The sequence below is a fragment of the Vicugna pacos genome, chromosome 12, assembly GCF_048564905.1.
Source record: "Vicugna pacos chromosome 12, VicPac4, whole genome shotgun sequence".
Taxonomy (NCBI): Eukaryota; Metazoa; Chordata; class Mammalia; order Artiodactyla; family Camelidae; genus Vicugna; species Vicugna pacos.
The window spans coordinates 26,585,362-26,595,801 of record NC_132998.1 but is presented as its reverse complement, the minus strand read 5'-3'; the positions used below and the strand labels follow the sequence as shown (position 1 = coordinate 26,595,801).

Below are 10,440 nucleotides of genomic sequence, written 5' to 3'. Positions count from 1 at the left end.
GAGCTGTCTAAGCCCAAGGACGGCCATCAGCATGGGTTAAGGCAGGAACTGGAGCTTGTAGAATTAGACTAAGAGGCCTTTCAGACACTCCTGGCCTCAAAGTGATTTTCAAATTCTCATCTTGAGGCAAATTGCCAGGAGCTGGGGCATAAGACGTAGAAGGGATTGCTGAACTGAGTTCTGACACAGCTGAAATTTCAACGAAATTTAGAGCTGAGAAAAACTTCAAAGGACATCAGGACCGAATCTTTCAATATATAGATGAAGAAACAAAGGTCCTGGGACAGTGAAGGCCTCATTCTTGTCACAAGATCAAGCACCCAGGACCAGAGCCTGGGTCTCCTGACTCCCAGCTGAGCTGTTCCCTAGCCATGCTTGGCCTCGACATCCTCTCGGTTTATTTGAAAAGTCCTGGGCCTTGCCCATCTGATCTACCACCTCTCCATTGGCCTATGACTCTGCCACACCCACAGCAAGACTCCTTGGGTTTAAAGCCATAGTAAGTCTGCTGGGAGGGAGTGGGGGAGGGGCTCAGGATCAGACCCCAGCTCTCCCAGGCAGCTAGCATTCAGCCAGCGGGGGTCTGGTCCAAGAGACAGAGGCCCAAGATGGCATAGAGCTGAGATATGAACCCAGGAGAAAAACTGATGGGCCCTGGGTGTCTGGGGCTTGTGCCAGATACTGAGCCTGGCAAGGCAGGGTGTCTACTGAAGGCTGGACAGGGCCCTGTGCCATCCTGGCAGCTCTGGCAGGTCTGACTGAGGGAAGGGGGTAAAGTGCAGGCCCAGGCTCTGGGCTTGGGACTGGGGTTCCCTGGCTTGGCCACCCTGGCTCTGGAGCCTCTTTTTCATCCTGTCCTGGGGACGGTAGGGGGTGCGCCCAGGGCGCAGGGGTGGGAAGGGAGCCAGGCATCAGGGAGCCTGCTGCCTTGAACAGGCCAGGCGGTGGAGGATCAAGTTTCAGCCCAGCTGTATTTTTGGCTGGATGGGCTGGGGGCCAAGCTGGGCAGACACAGCTGCCCATAGAGGGGCACCCTCCTCCCCAGTACACACAGTCACACAACTTCTACCCAGACAGGCCACCATCCACCGCCCACCCAGCACACACTGCAGGAGGGGAGGCAGCATCAGGCCCGTGGCTAGTGAATCACTTTGGGCTTCTGGAGACCGTTGCTGAGTTTCTGTAGGGCTTTCTTGATCCGCAGCGCGGTGAGGCGGGCGGAGGGGTTGGGGTACCAGCACTCCCGCATCATCTGAGCCAGGCTTGAGAGGACCTGGAGGGAGGGAGAGCAAGGCAAAGGAGAGGAAGCAGAGACACGGATCAGGGAAGATGGAGAGGAAGAAGCGAGGAGGATACCCGGTAATGGAGAGACACAAGCAGGACAGAAAGGATGAGAAGAGGGAAACGAGAGTGTTGAAGAGGACAGGGAGAGGAGAGACAGATGTATGGGGAGAGTGGAGGGAAGCAAGCAGGCAAGGATGTGAAAAGAAAGAAAGAAAGAAATGGAAGAAGAAGGGAGTGGAGTGAGGAGGAGATGGAGAAAGGCAGACAGGATGGAAAGAGAGCTGTAACTCAGATCTTCAGGGACACCTTTTGGTGAGTACCCCCCACCCCCACCTCCACCAAAATCCAAGAAAGGGGAGATCTGCAGACCTTGGGGCTCCCACTGGACCCCAGTGCAGAAGGTAGTGGCTCCCAGCATCTCCACCTGGGCCCAGTGAACACTGGGAGAATGGGTGGTGGGTGCTGCCCTTAAAATGCACGTGTCCAGGAAAGAGCCTATCCTAGGAAGCTCAGTGGTCCCAGAGGGAGCCAGCTTCACCTCCGCCTCAGAACTCCAGCTGCAGCTGGTTCCTGAGAGGAAGTGTATGTGTGTGCACACAGGAATGCATACGAGTGGCTTTTTGTGGATCTGTATGTTGTGTGGAAATGTACGTGTGTCTACGTATACATATACACATGTATGTTTATTCATTCTTTCCATAAACATGTTTTGAGTACCTCTTGTGTGCCAGGCACTGTGACAGGTAACAGGAATATAAGAGTCAGCAAAGGAGACACACTCTTTGTCTTCAGGGGGAACAGTCTGCATACATGTGCACCTGTATGTGCCTGTGTGTATGTTTGTATAGAAGCGTGGGCATGCCTATACGTGTATATATACGTGTGTGTGTGTGTGTGTGTACCTGTCCTGTATAAGATGTGGTTTTGAGAACAAACAAAAACAAACAACAAAAACTTCAGGGCAGGAAATGTAGCAGAGAGCCTCTTACTTTTCAGGCAAAGTAAATGATTCTGAAAATCTCAGAAAAATCCAAGGGTCCTTGGAGATCCACAGGCCAGGGATGTGGAAGAGAGTACCCACAGAGGTACCCTGGAATCTATCCCCTAGAATCTATCCAGGTGAAGCAGAGGCCAGACACAAGTTCCTGGCCCAGAAATCCCAGCTGTGAGCCACCACCCCAGGCCATCCCAGTGTCCTCCAGAGGCCTCACTGGGTCTGCAGCCAGTTGGTTGGGGATGGTGGGAGTCTGCTGGTCAACACACACCACCTTCTTCATGTCCTCAAAGCTGGGATCATTGGGCACCACATCATAGAAGGGTGGCCTGTAGTCCTCCATGATGCCTGGGGATAGAGGGTGACGGGACAGTCACTTGGGATCCCAAGAAGGCCCAATACCTCCCAGAGGAGAGCCTTGCCCACCCTCTGTCCTAGGGTCCAGGTGAAACCATGGCCATGCTACCCCTGAGAGGGACACCATAATATAATAAATATATTTATAAATAATAGTAGTTACTGCCAGTTATTTTACACTCACCATATATGTTGGACGTTGTGCTATAAACACTTTACACACATTATCCTGCTAGTATTCACAGCAACCCGACAGGTGGGTACAATTTCTACCCCGTTTTACAGGTGAAGAAACTGATGCTCAGAGAAGTTGAGCCCAAGGTTACCCAGCTAGTAGCGGCAGAGTAAAGACCTGACCTCACTGTATTCCTAGGCCAGTCTTTTTCCCACCCAGGGCCCAGGTACTGCTTCCAGGCCCCAGCTATCACAGATGCCCAATAATACGTTTACTGAACATTTACTATGTGTCAGGCCCTGTCCTCACTGCATTGCATTAAATCCTCACAACAACCCTATGAGGTAAGTAATACTATGAGCTCCACTTTATAAGCAATGACATTAAGACCAGAGAGGTTAAGAAACTTGTCTACAATCCCACAGTAGTAAGTGACAGAGCTAGGGTTTAAGACCAGAAAGTCTAACCAAAGCCCATGCTCTTGACCTCCAAGCTACATTTAAGGGAGGGTAGCTGGCTGACTGCTGGGTGAGGATGTGGAACGAGGAAAGAGGGAAAAAACACATCTCCTAAGAGAAAGAGATTTTTTTCCAGGTCCAGATACCATCCACTCACTCTTAGTGATAACACAGGACTCTACTGACCCTTCAGCAAGTGCACAGTCCTTAGCAGGAGCTTCCTCCAAATGATGCCTGTGGAGCGGCGGAAGGCTGGGGCAGAAGTAGCCAGACCCCAGAAAAGCACCCCTGTCCCCACCCTGCTTCCCAGCCTGAGGCTGGGGGCCGTGGCCACACAACCGCAACCGGTGGAGCCTGCACCAGCTGTGCTCCCCATGGTGGGCTTCCAGGCCGGCCCCTGTGCTGCTCCAGCCCTAATCAGTGCTGCGCAGAGGGCTGAGCATGTCTAATGGGCCTTTAATCAGCGCCGGGGCTGACACCAGATTACAGTGTTTATAATGCGCCGCAAATCTGTGTGGGGCTGACAGAGCTTCTCTACACCACAGGAGCCTGCGGTCGGCCTCCCCCTCAGCCCCTGCCGGCCCAGCCTTCTTTTCTTGCCTGCAGCCTGGTCCAAGGGGCCTCGGCCCCTTCCAGGTACCCCCTGCCCCAACCCCAGCCTCTAGAGCCGACTCTGGGAGTTCATGTCTGAAAGGGCAGGAACCTGAAGCCCGTCCAGAGGGTGGTCCCCAAACTGTCAGGACTCTCAGTGGCCCCTGCATGAACAGCCTCCACAAAGATTGACCAGCCTCCCCATCTGGTCCAGACGACCACCCATCACCCATCCACCCCAGGGCCAGGAGGGCACCAGCCACAGGGCTGTCCCCTGTATGGGGCCATCAGGAATGGGGTCCCTCTGCCTTCTCCCAACCCCTCCAAATCAGCGTCCCCTGTGGCACCTACAGTAAAAATGAGGCAGCAATAAACAAGCAGTGCAGGCACTGTTCTATCCTACATTTTTATGGTCAAGGAAATCAAGGGCCAGAGACGTGCAAGCTGCACAGGAATAAAAAGCACTGGCCCCAGAGTCAGACTGCCTGGTTTCAGACCCCAGTGCTGCCTCCAGAGAGCTGTAATTCTGTGCCTCAGTCCCCTCATCTGCAAAATGGGGGTGGTACTGTGTCAGGCATTCATTATTACAGCAATAATTGCAACTGATATTTACTGAGCTCCAGAACAGCTCCAGATACTGTCCTAAATAAGTTATTTGGATCATTTCAACAACTAGAAATTATTTTATTCTCATTTTACAAATGAGGAAACTGAGGCACAGAGAGGTTAAGTACCTCACACATGGTCAGTGGCTAAGTCAGGATCTGAACCTAGGCCATCTGATTCCCTCCAGCCCATGCTCCTGACCACTGAGCAACATCACCCCCCTGCCAACACAGGATGGCTCAATAAGATGATACATGTACCCAGCATAGCATCTGACACATGTTTTAAAAATATTCAATAAATGTTAGCTGCTATTAATATTTCTATTATTATCACTTACGCAAGATTTCACAGCCAGAATCCGACTCAAATGAACCTTAAAAGGTCACTACCCTGACACAGCTGGTGAGTGGCAGTAAAGGGAATACAGGAGGTCTGACCACAAGCCCCTCAGGCCACAGGCACCAGCCATGGCAGGAAGCCCCAGCTCCCAACTGCCTGCCTGTCTGTCCATGTGCCCTATTCCCCTTTCCCCACCCTGCACAGGGTGGGCCCTTACCATTGACAGTGGTCCGGTGGGCAATCTCCCACAGCAAGAGGCCAAAGGCCCAGATGTCAGTCCACTTGTAGGACTCAAAGCAGTCGGTACGGATCTGCTCTTCCAGCACCTTCGGGGCCATGTACCGCTTGGTGCCCACTTGTGGGTTGTTGCCGATGTCCAGGTAATCGCTACCCTGGGAGTGCATCACAGCCAGGCCTGTGGGTACCAGGCCTGTCACTCCTGCCGCTCACCCAAGCCCACAGACAGGGTGGCCCCTGGGAGGCTGGGGTCCAAGGCGTGAGGTGGGGATGGACTGAATCAGTGGGACATAGAAGGGCCGTGAGGTGGGCTGGGAGATAGCAGCCGCAGGGAGGCTAACTGTCCCAGTTACACTTGGCTTGTGTGGTGCTCTCTTGATGCAAGAACCCAGGGAGATATGAGTAGGCAAGGCAGGCATTATTATGCCCTTTCCACAGAGCTGAACCCCAAGGCCTGGTGACAGGGAACGATGTAGTCAGGATGAGAACCAGGTTGCTGGCTCCCTGCCCCTTTTTCCCAACTCCTGGAGCAGGGCTAGGCTGGTGGAAGGAGTCTGCGCTTGAAAAGCATGTTAAGGCAACTTGTGGGGCTCTGGTGGGGGTGAGATGAGCCCACACATAGGCCTGTAAGTTTGAAAGTGCCCATCGATGTCGTCATCGACGCGAGGCACCCAAACAGGCAAGGGCAGAACCAAGTGCAGAGGGAGAGCGCACGAACCTCAACCCCCCCGCGAAGGGCCCGCCCCTCCCCAGCGAGGGCCCGCCCCTCCCGTCGGCTCACCCAGGTCGCAGCACTGCAGGTGGCTCTTGAGGTGGGCGATGGCTGGCTTGCCCTGCGTGCCGAAGATCTCCACGTGCAGGTGAGCCAGGCCGCAGGCCGCGGACACCGCTAGCCTCAAGGCCAGCTAGGGCTCCAGCGTCTGCCTCTGCAGAAGCGAGCCGTGCTCCTGGTAGTGCGTGATGAGCCACAGCTGCGTTCTCGAGTTGCGGGAGGTCATGTCGGAGGCGATAAAGCCTGTGGGCCGAGGGGCAGGGGGCTCACCAAGGGGCTAGGGGTGAAGGAGGCTGGATGGGTCAGGGTCAGGGCTGGGGTTGGGGACAAAGGACGGACTAGGTCAGAGAAAAGCTGGGGCTGGGGTAGAGGCTGGTCTGGCTTAAGTCAGAGAGGAAGCTGGAGTCAGAGGTTGGGGCAGAGGGCGGGCTGGGTCCTTGAGTGTTAGGTCAGCGTCCAGAGGGGTGTGGTGGTGGTCCAGCCAGAGTGCCGGGGGATGAGAACTGGGGCCCCGGCCTAGCCACCCCACCCCCACCCCAGCCTTGCCTAGGTTGTTGTCGTGTCTGAGCAACACTGTGTTGTAGATCTCAGTCTCCCGGAACCAGGACTGCTCATCCGTTGAGGAGAAGATCTTGACAGCCACACTCTCACTATGCCACAGGCCCCACCACACCTCACTATAGCTGCCCTTTCCTGATCCGGAAGAGGAGGGGGAGGGTTACATGCTGGGCACACGGAGCCCTGGGCACAGTAATCCCCAGAAAAGCCCCCCACTGTGATGCTGCACTGACTCCATCTGCAGAACCTCTCTGATGCTTATGTTTAACTTAATCCAGACCCAAATGTAGCTGGCAGGCCACCCCCGTTTGCCTCTTGTTCCACCCCAGCTCTGGCAGAAGGATCTGGCACTGACCCATCTCCAACCTACTCCCCACCCAGCAGAATTCCCATTCTGACCCATTCTTGGCCTGTGGCTCCAGAGGCCAGCACTACCGTGCACCAGGCCCCCTGGCAGGTAGGCCCCTTGCAATGTGGGTTCTCACACGTGCAGGTCACCGGTGGGCCCCGAGAGGGCTTCACGGGGTCTCCTGGGAGACACACTGGAAGCTCAGCCACTCTGGGCCCAGGTCCCCAGGAGGAGCCTCACACCTAACTCTGTCCACTGCCCCCTCCCTTCTGAGCTCTCAAACAAACCCTTTGAGGCCTTGGTCCTGTAGTTCCATCTTCAGATTATCCTTCCCTCTAGTCCCTTATACCCGCCAGGGGCAGCTGACAGTGTGGGAACCAGGCTTCTGTCCCCTCCCTGATCCTAGGACCTCCCTTCCCAGTTCCAGGTCCAGCCTTGACCCCTAGCCCCAACTCTGAGGGTTCTCCCAGGCCCTCCCTACCAACATCCCCAGATAGAGGCATCTGACAGAGCACAGGCCTGTGGGTTTGGATCAAGAGGACAGCACAGGAGGGTTGAGGTAGCTGGGAGCTTAGTCTAACTGAGCCTGTCTCCCGCCCTCCAGCCAAGCACCTAAGTCCCCCTTCTCCCCAGCTCCTCAAATTCAGCCCAAAAAGAGCTGAACTCAGATCGCCCTTTCTCCGTCCAGGCCCTTGTTCCCTAGCTGCTGTCCCCGTACTCACCCTGGGTCAGGCCCAAGGCCATCAGCAGCATCAGAAGGCTTCTCCTGGGAGGGTCCAAGGTCATGGTCCCTAGAGAGGAGAGGGGGTGCAAGAAGTTCTATGAAATGTGATCCCCTCAGTGTTTTTAGCCACTGACCGTGGGTCCCTCCCACCCAGAGGAAATCACTGGGAGTTTTTTTTTAGGGGGGAGCAGGGAGGCCTCCTCCCTCCTCCCTGGTCTGGCTTTGGGGCGGGGCCTGCAGGGGAAGTCCTGGTTCACTTCCCCATGGAAACCATCCTGTTAGGGGTAAAGGGTGGGGAGCCATGTTTAAGTGACAGAAAGCTTGGTGGACTCCCAGCTCTCCTGCTGCTGTTTGCTTTGCCATGGCACCTAGTGAAACACCATCACGCTCATCACACACTCGGCCGGGCCCTGAGCCAGGCCTGGATATTTTATCTGGGTAGCCATTCACCCAACAAGCGTTATTTCTGATGTGGTCCCAGCTTCAGGGAGCTTACAAGACAGTCAGGGACCAGCGAAAAGGCAGAAGGACAGGCTACACTTTCGGAACCTCTCCTTGTGTTCCCTGCGTAGAAGGAAGCCGCTGAAGGTGTGTGAGCTGGGGAGCGGCACGCTTAGAGCGGTGGACAAGACACAGGATGGGCTGGAGAGGAGAGACTTGGGGCCGGGGGTGGGAAAGACCAGTTACTTCACAGCAGGGCCTTGCATCATCAGCAGAGTCCCGAGGAGACTTCTTTATTCCCTGAGGGAGTCTGTTCATAGGTGACAGAGGCCCTAATTCAGTGGGAATTAGGAAACAGGGAGAGTCACCTGCTGCTGACTGGCCTATTGGGCCCTTGGATGCTTGAGAGTCTGGGTGTGTTTGTTCTTCTTTCCAGGCCAGTGGGGAAAGAAAACTGGTGAGTTATTTGAGTTATACCGAAAAAAGACACTCCCCCTGCCTCTCTGCACCATGTGCTTCCACCCCACCCAGTCCACCTGGCAGCTTCTGTTGGGGTAGAGCGGCTCCCCAGAAACTCTGGCCCCCCGGGGAGATCACCCCTTCCACCCAGCTCCTCAGAGAGAGTGGCCAGACACTTACCCCCCTAGGAAAGGGGCTCCTTTTTCAGGTGGACTGTGTCCTGTGTGGGATGGCCATTGTCGTGTCATGTCTTCCAACCTGTAGCCCTCTTCAGGCCAGAGTTTTGGGGTCTGAGCCCCTTGTTGGGAAAGATGGAGCTGCCTTATCAGGGCAGGGTAGTCAGGAGTTCAGTTTGGGACTTGTTGGGTTCACGGTGGACGTGTAAGTGGGGATGACGCAGAAGGACTGCAAAGGGGAGGCGCCTCCCACTAGACAGCCTGTCATATTGAATGCCTCTATTGATGGGGAGCTCATCACTTGTAAAACAACTCACATATTCTGACAGCTAGCATTATGCCAAAAATCTTTGGTAGCGGGTTCACCTCATTCAAGGACGGTGGGGAGGGGCAGGAACTGAGGGGATGCACAAAGCTGCACAGTCGGCCACCCAGAGGTGGTTCAGGCACTCAGAGATACTCAGTCCTCAGAAGTCTTTCTCCTTTCAAGGAAATACTCCCCATTTCCTGGTCATAATCTACAGGTAGCTCGCTGCCCTGCCTCTCTGATCACTCTCCTCAGTGCCTGGCCATGACTGTAACCAGGGTCTTGGGGCTCGGACCCGCAAGGACTTACATGGTGCAGCGAGAACCACTTTGGAAATGTGCTAAGCTCCGGGATTTGCGGCTGAGTATGGGGAGGCGGCGTTCGCGAGAAAAGGGGCTAAGAGGAGAAGGGGAGGTTGATGAAGATGCTGGGGCTCAACATACTTCTGTTTCCTTAGCTGTTAGATGGGAACAGCATCGGCTTCTCACGTGAGAGGCAGAAAAGCATCTGGAGCCAGACTGTCCTAGTGGGCGGCCCCATGTCCTAGCTTGGTGACCTCAGCAAGTTAACTGTGCCTCAGTTCCCTCCTCTGGAACCTGCGAGTAACTGTTGTACTTCCTTCCTGGGGTTATTCTGAGGATGAAATGAGCTCATGTGTGTCAAGCACTTACAGCAGCACCTGGCACGGGTGTTGGGGTCCCGGACCGGAGCCAACGGGAGTTGCTGTGGTGGTTCAGTCTCTGCCTGACACTCCCCCAATTTCTCTTTCTCTCTCTGTTCCTGTGGCCCTGCAGTTGTAAGGGGCCACCCCCTTGAGGACAGCCCTGCCCACCCCAGCCCAGGGAGACCGGCTGGGCTGCATAGCTGAAGTTACTCAGCTCAGCACCCCAGGGCTGGGAATGGAGTCGGAGGGGCAGAGGCAGCTGCTGGGGAAGCCTGGGTGGGCTGCCTGGGCCTGCTTCCTTGCCTCAGCTCGGGCCTGGCCCTGCAGGGGTGGGGACGACTCTCACCCACCCCTGTGCACAGGGAGAGGGGCACATATGGGCCTGGGAACATAGGATGACCTAGACTTTAAAGCTTAAGCTTTTAGGAAGTCACATGCCACCTAAACTGACTCAAGTCAACCTTGGATCCTAAACCTGGCTGGGGGAGGGGGTGGGGTCTGAGAGGCAGCTCTTGTCTCTTGGGCTGAGACCTGTGGTCTGTGGTCCCTGAGAAGTTCATGGATGGAGCTGTCTTCCAGTGTTATTAATTCCCTTTGTAGCCCCATATATTTTTAAAATTTTATCCCCTCTCTGCTTTAATGAGGTAAGATTGACCAAGTAGTCCCATGTATTCTTTATTTTGATTGAGGTGTAACTGATTCAGGTGTACAGCAGAACGATTGGATATTTGTGTATATTAGGAGATGGCACCACAGTCAGTCTAGCTAACATCTGTCTCCATACATTGTTACAAAAACATATTTTGTGTGTGTATTTTTTTAATTTTTATTTTTGTTTTCTTTTTTGTTTGTGTGGGCATTTTTATCTTATGCACTGAAAAGTATTTTTGAGAACAGGTCATGATTTACTAGACTTAAAGGGGTCTGTGGCTGAAAATTGGGAAAC

The 10,440-nt window shown here is 54.5% G+C and overlaps 1 pseudogene; it reads right to left on the bottom strand.

Annotated features, from left to right (window-relative positions):
* Nucleotides 1–557: 557 nt before the first annotated feature.
* LOC107034923 (activin receptor type-1-like) lies at nucleotides 558–7,509 on the bottom strand (annotated as a pseudogene).
* Between the last annotated feature and the right edge of the window lie 2,931 nt (nucleotides 7,510–10,440).